General features: G+C 54.4%; 2 non-coding genes and 1 pseudogene across 2 annotated transcripts; all 3 read left to right on the top strand.

Moving 5' to 3' along the window:
• The first annotated feature begins 4,618 nt into the window (after positions 1 to 4,618).
• Positions 4,619 to 6,527, top strand: LOC126444059 (small subunit ribosomal RNA). Its single transcript, XR_007582384.1, has one exon. It is a non-coding gene; the product is annotated as a small subunit ribosomal RNA (ribosomal RNA).
• A 353-nt stretch (positions 6,528 to 6,880) lies between these two features.
• Positions 6,881 to 7,035, top strand: LOC126444073 (5.8S ribosomal RNA). Its single transcript, XR_007582392.1, has one exon. It is a non-coding gene; the product is annotated as a 5.8S ribosomal RNA (ribosomal RNA).
• A 188-nt stretch (positions 7,036 to 7,223) lies between these two features.
• Positions 7,224 to 10,000, top strand: part of LOC126444064 (large subunit ribosomal RNA) — a 4,998-nt pseudogene continuing 2,221 nt past the window's right edge.

Raw genomic sequence — 10,000 nt, 5'->3', positions numbered from 1 at the left:
TATACACGGCACTGATTAGTAATAGATGCAGAGCCATCAGAATACAGATAATATATACAACCGTCCCTATACATGCTGAAAGACTCTGCACACAATGAGAACCACACGTCAGCCAGACACTATCACACACTACTCTCTGCCTCTAACAGGCACACACACAATATCTAACCACCAGCATGGAAGAACATCCGGTGCATCCTCTCCGCCACATTACACAATCCACACTATCATAACCAGACCGGGAGGTCCACCCAGAAAACAGAATATCCCACCCTTCCGACATCCGCCATTGCTCAGCTAAGCCACGAACACCCACACATGTCCTACACAGGGGTGCACCCAACATCACAATACTGCCTCCTGTCACAGTACACAAACAATGGCAGGAATGAAAGACACAGATCTGCCACAACCTTGGAATCGGAGCGCCGCCTGTCATGAGCCACAAGTGCATCCTGACGTGACAAATCGGATGATCCCGCAGGCATGCACTTACGATAATCACTATCAACGAACCTGCCGCCCCCTCCCCCCCCAAAATACACCTTTCCCTACAACGTGTACCTTAACCTAAGCTATATTGTACCTTAACCTAAGCGATATTGTACCTTAACCTAAGGTATATCGTACCTTAACCTAACCTACATTGCGCCTTCACCTAACCTACGTTGTACCTTAACCTAACCTACGTTGTACCTTAACCTAACCTACGTTGTACCTTAACCTAACCTACGTTGTACCTTAACCTAACCTACGTTGTACCTTAACCTAACCTACGTTGTACCTTAACCTAACCTACGTTGTACCTTAACCTAACCTACGTTGTGCCTTAACCTAACCTACGTTGTACCTTAACCTAACCTACGTTGTGCCTTAACCTAACCTACGTTGTGCCTTAACCTAACCTACGTTGTGCCTTAACCTAACCTACGTTGTGCCTTAACCTAACCTATGTTGTGCCTTAACCTAACCTATGTTGTGCCTTAACCTAACCTATGTTGTGCCTTAACCTAACCTATGTTGTGCCTTAACCTAACCTATGTTGTGCCTTAACCTAACCTATGTTGTGCCTTAACCTAACCTATGTTGTGCCTTAACCTAACCTATGTTGTGCCTTAACCTAACCTACGTTGTGCCTTAACCTAACCTACGTTGTGCCTTAACCTAACCTACGTTGTGCCTTAACCTAACCTACGTTGTGCCTTAACCTAACCTACGTTGTGCCTTAACCTAACCTACGTTGTGCCTTAACCTAACCTACGTTGTGCCTTAACCTAACCTACGTTGTGCCTTAACCTAACCTACGTTGTGCCTTAACCTAACCTACGTTGTGCCTTAACCTAACCTACGTTGTGCCTTAACCTAACCTACGTTGTGCCTTAACCTAACCTACGTTGTGCCTTAACCTAACCTACGTTGTGCCTTAACCTAACCTACGTTGTGCCTTAACCTAACCTACGTTGTGCCTTAACCTAACCTACGTTGTGCCTTAACCTAACCTACGTTGTGCCTTAACCTAACCTACGTTGTGCCTTAACCTAACCTACGTTGTGCCTTAACCTAACCTACGTTGTGCCTTAACCTAACCTACGTTGTGCCTTAACCTAACCTACGTTGTGCCTTAACCTAACCTACGTTGTGCCTTAACCTAACCTACGTTGTGCCTTAACCTAACCTACGTTGTGCCTTAACCTAACCTACGTTGTGCCTTAACCTAACCTACGTTGTGCCTTAACCTAACCTACGTTGTGCCTTAACCTAACCTACGTTGTGCCTTAACCTAACCTACGTTGTGCCTTAACCTAACCTATGTTGTGCCTTAACCTAACCTATGTTGTGCCTTAACCTAACCTATGTTGTGCCTTAACCTAACCTATGTTGTGCCTTAACCTAACCTATGTTGTGCCTTAACCTAACCTATGTTGTGCCTTAACCTAACCTATGTTGTGCCTTAACCTAACCTATGTTGTGCCTTAACCTAACCTATGTTGTGCCTTAACCTAACCTACGTTGTGCCTTAACCTAACCCATATTGTACCTTAACCTAACCCATATTGTACCTTAACCTAACCCATATTGTACCTTAACCTAACCCATATTGTACCTTAACCTAACCCATATTGTACCTTAACGTAACCTAATTTGTGCCTTAACGTAACCTAATTTGTGCCTTAACGTAACCTAATTTGTGCCTTAACGTAACCTAATTTGTGCCTTAACGTAACCTAATTTGTGCCTTAACGTAACCTAATTTGTGCCTTAACGTAACCTAATTTGTGCCTTAACGTAACCTAATTTGTGCCTTAACGTAACCTAATTTGTGCCTTAACGTAACCTAATTTGTGCCTTAACGTAACCTAATTTGTGCCTTAACGTAACCTAATTTGTGCCTTAACGTAACCTAATTTGTGCCTTAACGTAACCTAATTTGTGCCTTAACGTAACCTAATTTGTGCCTTAACGTAACCTAATTTGTGCCTTAACGTAACCTAATTTGTGCCTTAACGTAACCTAATTTGTGCCTTAACGTAACCTAATTTGTGCCTTAACGTAACCTAATTTGTGCCTTAACGTAACCTAATTTGTGCCTTAACGTAACCTAATTTGTGCCTTAACGTAACCTAATTTGTGCCTTAACGTAACCTAATTTGTGCCTTAACGTAACCCATGTTGTGCCTTAACGTAACCCATGTTGTGCCTTAACGTAACCCAATTTGTGCCTTAACGTAACCCATGTTGTGCCTTAACCTAACCTATATTGTGCCTCAACCTAACCTATATTGCGCCTTAACCTGACGCACGTTGTCGCTGAACCTGCTCTGTAATTGTTATGCAACTCGTTAAATTAGTGTAGTGTTGCCTAACCGCAACCCTCGCAATATAGTTCGCTATTCGCACTGCCCGGTCCCCTGTGTATCGCGTCATGTTAAACACCTTGCAGGTGTTGCTGACTTTCCACATGCTCCTGCTATACACTGTAATGTGGATAGCAGCAGGACGTACATGCCCCCCCCCCTTCCCCCCTGCCTTCGCAAGCTGGTCGTTGAGAAGTTTGCATGTTCAATGCCCTTCGCATGCCGACGTACTCAGCCTACGTTGTGGTACGGCCTGTCACCTGTCCGCCGATGTACGCAAAACCCACAAACTGTACTGCACATTGGTCCGTATGTACTGAATGATACATCGTGGCACATGTGTGACCGTACGACGACTGCGCCTAGCAACGGCAGACCATACAGTCCAAATATTGTGCACGCAGCTACGTGTCGTCTCCCTATAAGAGCTGGATTGCAGTGTGGTACGCCATTCAGACGTGTGGGAGGAACGGACGCCCTGGATGGCGATCAGCATGAGCAGTCTGTTGATGTAGTGGAGCGTGTATTCGGACGTAGTCGTCTCTTCTCACACACCGTGATAGCATGTTGCACCGCGTTCCACATCTGCGACATCCTGCAGAGGCCGGCTGACAGTCGTTCGCGCAATGGACACCGCATACGTACGGGGGCTACCTTCCACGTGTTCTCGAGGCGTGCACATGTTGTTGCGTCTATGTGGGCAGACGTAGTGTGTTGTGACACCTGACACAGGCATGCAATACTCGTTGCAAATGGCGATGGACGTCTACGTTTGCTGGTGACGTTACGCAAATGAACAACAGGTAACCCGTTGTGGTGCGGTTGTTCTCGCTAGAGGTGAATCAGTGTTGGCGACGATCGGTCGAGCTATTAACCGGTTGTTTCAGGGATACCCACCATGCCCACGAACGTGAAAGGGGACCCACCATGCCCACGAACGCGAAAGGGGATCTGGGTGTGAGGCGATACGCGGCGGTGGCTGGGTGGGACCGTCCCCGGCCGGTGAGGGGGGGCCGCCCGGCGTGCTGGCAGCGCGGTGCGTGGGCGCACGCGCTACAGCCGGCTGGTGGGGGCGGCCAGTGGCAGGCGCGCCGGCCGACGGACGCGGCAGGCGGCGCAGCTGCGCGCCGGCGCCCCCTGCTCGCGGCGCCTTGCGGCCAAAGTAGGTCCTCGCGGGCCCGGTGCGAAGCGCGGTGGCCATCTGCAGTGTGCTGGTCCGATTGAGGACTGTGTGCGCTGAGGATGCGCCGCCGCCCGGCGCTCGGCGCCGCGACGCCGTCTGCTGCTCGGTCGCCCCAGCGGTTCTCGCAGGTGGTTTGTATCGCAGCTGTGCGGACGTGTTGGCGCGTGCGCTGTGCTGGGAGAGTTCGCTTCGGCACCCAAGTGGGGCTTTTGTCCTTCTGTGGCGCTGGCGTTGGAGCTGCCGGTCACCGTAGGTGGCGCGTGTTGTCTCCCGCCGGCAATGCCACGACAGCACGCTCCCGGGCCTCTGTCGGCAGCGGCAAGCTCAGTTGGGAGCACGGGTGGTCGCACCTAAAGCGTCTACTCGCCTAACTCCGGGCGATTGCGCCTCTCTCGAACCCGACCAAGTACTTAGGACGGCGCTGCGCGCCGCCGGGACCTGAGAGGGTTTCGAGGTGTGTTGTGCAGGGGAGCTCAGCCTCCTCCTGTTTGCAGAATAATTGAGCGGACGCTTGCGTGTTCGCGCGGGCCCCCGGGACACACTCCCGGGCGGCCGGCTGCTCAGCTCTAGTTGACGCAGCTCCCTGGTTGATCCTGCCAGTAGTCATATGCTTGTCTCAAAGATTAAGCCATGCATGTCTCAGTACAAGCCGCATTAAGGTGAAACCGCGAATGGCTCATTAAATCAGTTATGGTTCCTTAGATCGTACCCACGTTACTTGGATAACTGTGGTAATTCTAGAGCTAATACATGCAAACAGAGTCCCGACCAGAGATGGAAGGGACGCTTTTATTAGATCAAAACCAATCGGTCGGCTCGTCCGGTCCGTTTGCCTTGGTGACTCTGAATAACTTTGGGCTGATCGCACGGTCCTCGTACCGGCGACGCATCTTTCAAATGTCTGCCTTATCAACTGTCGATGGTAGGTTCTGCGCCTACCATGGTTGTAACGGGTAACGGGGAATCAGGGTTCGATTCCGGAGAGGGAGCCTGAGAAACGGCTACCACATCCAAGGAAGGCAGCAGGCGCGCAAATTACCCACTCCCGGCACGGGGAGGTAGTGACGAAAAATAACGATACGGGACTCATCCGAGGCCCCGTAATCGGAATGAGTACACTTTAAATCCTTTAACGAGTATCTATTGGAGGGCAAGTCTGGTGCCAGCAGCCGCGGTAATTCCAGCTCCAATAGCGTATATTAAAGTTGTTGCGGTTAAAAAGCTCGTAGTTGGATTTGTGTCCCACGCTGTTGGTTCACCGCCCGTCGGTGTTTAACTGGCATGTATCGTGGGACGTCCTGCCGGTGGGGCGAGCCGAAGGCGTGCGACCGCCTCGTGCGTGCTCGTGCGTCCCGAGGCGGACCCCGTTGAAATCCTACCAGGGTGCTCTTTATTGAGTGTCTCGGTGGGCCGGCACGTTTACTTTGAACAAATTAGAGTGCTTAAAGCAGGCAAGCCCGCCTGAATACTGTGTGCATGGAATAATGGAATAGGACCTCGGTTCTATTTTGTTGGTTTTCGGAACCCGAGGTAATGATTAATAGGGACAGGCGGGGGCATTCGTATTGCGACGTTAGAGGTGAAATTCTTGGATCGTCGCAAGACGAACAGAAGCGAAAGCATTTGCCAAGTATGTTTTCATTAATCAAGAACGAAAGTTAGAGGTTCGAAGGCGATCAGATACCGCCCTAGTTCTAACCATAAACGATGCCAGCCAGCGATCCGCCGCAGTTCCTCCGATGACTCGGCGGGCAGCCTCCGGGAAACCAAAGCTTTTGGGTTCCGGGGGAAGTATGGTTGCAAAGCTGAAACTTAAAGGAATTGACGGAAGGGCACCACCAGGAGTGGAGCCTGCGGCTTAATTTGACTCAACACGGGAAACCTCACCAGGCCCGGACACCGGAAGGATTGACAGATTGATAGCTCTTTCTTGATTCGGTGGGTGGTGGTGCATGGCCGTTCTTAGTTGGTGGAGCGATTTGTCTGGTTAATTCCGATAACGAACGAGACTCTAGCCTGCTAACTAGTCGCGTGACATCCTTCGTGCTGTCAGCGATTACTTTTCTTCTTAGAGGGACAGGCGGCTTCTAGCCGCACGAGATTGAGCAATAACAGGTCTGTGATGCCCTTAGATGTTCTGGGCCGCACGCGCGCTACACTGAAGGAATCAGCGTGTCTTCCTAGGCCGAAAGGTCGGGGTAACCCGCTGAACCTCCTTCGTGCTAGGGATTGGGGCTTGCAATTGTTCCCCATGAACGAGGAATTCCCAGTAAGCGCGAGTCATAAGCTCGCGTTGATTACGTCCCTGCCCTTTGTACACACCGCCCGTCGCTACTACCGATTGAATGATTTAGTGAGGTCTTCGGACTGGTACGCGGCATTGACTCTGTCGTTGCCGATGCTACCGGAAAGATGACCAAACTTGATCATTTAGAGGAAGTAAAAGTCGTAACAAGGTTTCCGTAGGTGAACCTGCGGAAGGATCATTACCGACTAGACTGCATGTCTTTCGATGTGCGTGTCGTGTCGCGCAACACGCAGCTACCTGTACGGCTCGCAGTAGCCGTGCGCCGCGTGCGGAACCACGCGTTCGTCTCAAAACTAACGGCAATGTTGTGTGGTACGAGCGCTGAAGCGCTGGAGCGGCTGGCCTGCGGCACCTGGCGCCTGGCGCCGGTTTTGAATGACTTTCGCCCGACTGCCTGTCCGCTCCGGTGTGGAGCCGTACGACGCCCATCGGCCGTGAGGCCGTTGGACACTGAACGCTGGAACAGGGCCGCCACACGCCTCAGTCCCGCCTATGCAACTGTCTCGAAAGAGATGGTGGAAACTATGAAAAGATCACCCAGGACGGTGGATCACTCGGCTCGTGGGTCGATGAAGAACGCAGCAAATTGCGCGTCGACATGTGAACTGCAGGACACATGAACATCGACGTTTCGAACGCACATTGCGGTCCATGGATTCCGTTCCCGGGCCACGTCTGGCTGAGGGTCGGCTACGTATACTGAAGCGCGCGGCGTTTGCCCCGCTTCGCAGACCTGGGAGTGTCGTGGCCGCCTGTGGGGCCGGCCGCGTCTCCTTAAACGTGCGATGCGCGCCCGTCGCCTGGCGGTTCGCATACCGGTACTTACTCGGTAGCGTGCACAGCCGGCTGGCGGTGTGGCGTGCGACACCTCGTACAACGACCTCAGAGCAGGCGAGACTACCCGCTGAATTTAAGCATATTACTAAGCGGAGGAAAAGAAACTAACAAGGATTCCCCCAGTAGCGGCGAGCGAACAGGGAAGAGTCCAGCACCGAACCCCGCAGGCTGCCGCCTGTCGTGGCATGTGGTGTTTGGGAGGGTCCACTACCCCGACGCCTCGCGCCGAGCCCAAGTCCAACTTGAATGAGGCCACGGCCCGTAGAGGGTGCCAGGCCCGTAGCGGCCGGTGCGAGCGTCGGCGGGACCTCTCCTTCGAGTCGGGTTGCTTGAGAGTGCAGCTCCAAGTGGGTGGTAAACTCCATCTGAGACTAAATATGACCACGAGACCGATAGCGAACAAGTACCGTGAGGGAAAGTTGAAAAGAACTTTGAAGAGAGAGTTCAAAAGTACGTGAAACCGTTCTGGGGTAAACGTGAGAAGTCCGAAAGGTCGAACGGGTGAGATTCACGCCCATCCGGCCACTGGCCTCCGCCCTCGGCAGATGGGGCCGGCCGCCCGCGCGGAGCAATTCGCGGCGGGGTCGTGTCCGGTTGCCTTTCCACTCGCCGCGGGGCGGGGCCGTTCCGGTGTGCGGTGGGCCGCACTTCTCCCCTAGTAGGACGTCGCGACCCGCTGGGTGCCGGCCTACGGCCCGGGTGCGCAGCCTGTCCTTCCGCGGGCCTCGGTTCGCGTCTGTTGGGCAGAGCCCCGGTGTCCTGGCTGGCTGCCCGGCGGTATATCTGGAGGAGTCGATTCGCCCCTTTGGGCGCTCGGGCTCCCGGCAAGCGCGCGCGGTTCTTCCCGGATGACGGACCTACCTGGCCCGGCCCCGGACCCGCGCCGCTGTTGGCTCGGGATGCTCTCGGGCGGAATAATCGCTCCCGTCAGCGGCGCTTCAGCTTTGGACAATTTCACGACCCGTCTTGAAACACGGACCAAGGAGTCTAACATGTGCGCGAGTCATTGGGCTGTACGAAACCTAAAGGCGTAATGAAAGTGAAGGTCTCGCCTTGCGCGGGCCGAGGGAGGATGGGGCTTCCCCGCCCTTCACGGGGCGGCGGCCTCCGCACTCCCGGGGCGTCTCGTCCTCATTGCGAGGTGAGGCGCACCTAGAGCGTACACGTTGGGACCCGAAAGATGGTGAACTATGCCTGGCCAGGACGAAGTCAGGGGAAACCCTGATGGAGGTCCGTAGCGATTCTGACGTGCAAATCGATCGTCGGAGCTGGGTATAGGGGCGAAAGACTAATCGAACCATCTAGTAGCTGGTTCCCTCCGAAGTTTCCCTCAGGATAGCTGGTGCTCGTACGAGTCTCATCCGGTAAAGCGAATGATTAGAGGCCTTGGGGCCGAAACGACCTCAACCTATTCTCAAACTTTAAATGGGTGAGATCTCCGGCTTGCTTGATATGCTGAAGCCGCGAGCAAACGACTCGGATCGGAGTGCCAAGTGGGCCACTTTTGGTAAGCAGAACTGGCGCTGTGGGATGAACCAAACGCCGAGTTAAGGCGCCCGAATCGACGCTCATGGGAAACCATGAAAGGCGTTGGTTGCTTAAGACAGCAGGACGGTGGCCATGGAAGTCGGAATCCGCTAAGGAGTGTGTAACAACTCACCTGCCGAAGCAACTAGCCCTGAAAATGGATGGCGCTGAAGCGTCGTGCCTATACTCGGCCGTCAGTCTGGCAGTCATGGCCGGTCCTTGCGGCCGGCCGCGAAGCCCTGACGAGTAGGAGGGTCGCGGCGGTGGGCGCAGAAGGGTCTGGGCGTGAGCCTGCCTGGAGCCGCCGTCGGTGCAGATCTTGGTGGTAGTAGCAAATACTCCAGCGAGGCCCTGGAGGGCTGACGCGGAGAAGGGTTTCGTGTGAACAGCCGTTGCACACGAGTCAGTCGATCCTAAGCCCTAGGAGAAATCCGATGTTGATGGGGGCCGTCATAGCATGATGCGCTTTGTGCTGGCCCCCGTTGGGCGAAAGGGAATCCGGTTCCTATTCCGGAACCCGGCAGCGGAACCGATACAAGTCGGGCCCCTCTTTTAGAGATGCTCGTCGGGGTAACCCAAAAGGACCCGGAGACGCCGTCGGGAGATCGGGGAAGAGTTTTCTTTTCTGCATGAGCGTTCGAGTTCCCTGGAATCCTCTAGCAGGGAGATAGGGTTTGGAACGCGAAGAGCACCGCAGTTGCGGCGGTGTCCCGATCTTCCCCTCGGACCTTGAAAATCCGGGAGAGGGCCACGTGGAGGTGTCGCGCCGGTTCGTACCCATATCCGCAGCAGGTCTCCAAGGTGAAGAGCCTCTAGTCGATAGAATAATGTAGGTAAGGGAAGTCGGCAAATTGGATCCGTAACTTCGGGATAAGGATTGGCTCTGAGGATCGGGGCGTGTCGGGCTTGGTCGGGAAGTGGGTCAGCGCTAACGTGCCGGGCCTGGGCGAGGTGAGTGCCGTAGGGGTGCCGGTAAGTGCGGGCGTTTAGCGCGGGCGTGGTCTGCTCTCGCCGTTGGTCGGCCTCGTGCTGGCCGGCGGTGCAGGATGCGCGCGCCTGCGCGGCGTTCGCGCCCCGGTGCTTCAACCTGCGTGCAGGATCCGAGCTCGGTCCCGTGCCTTGGCCTCCCACGGATCTTCCTTGCTGCGAGGCCGCGTCCGCCTTAGCGTGCTCCTCCGGGGGCGCGCGGGTGCGCGGATTCTCTTCGGCCGCCATTCAACGATCAACTCAGAACTGGCACGGACTGGGGGAATCCGACTGTCTAATTAAAACAAAGCATTGCGATGGCCC

This window comes from Schistocerca serialis, unplaced genomic scaffold, assembly GCF_023864345.2.
Source record: "Schistocerca serialis cubense isolate TAMUIC-IGC-003099 unplaced genomic scaffold, iqSchSeri2.2 HiC_scaffold_219, whole genome shotgun sequence".
Taxonomy (NCBI): Eukaryota; Metazoa; Arthropoda; class Insecta; order Orthoptera; family Acrididae; genus Schistocerca; species Schistocerca serialis.
Note: the sequence above shows the minus strand (reverse complement) of the source record. Positions and strands in the feature narration are given on the sequence as shown.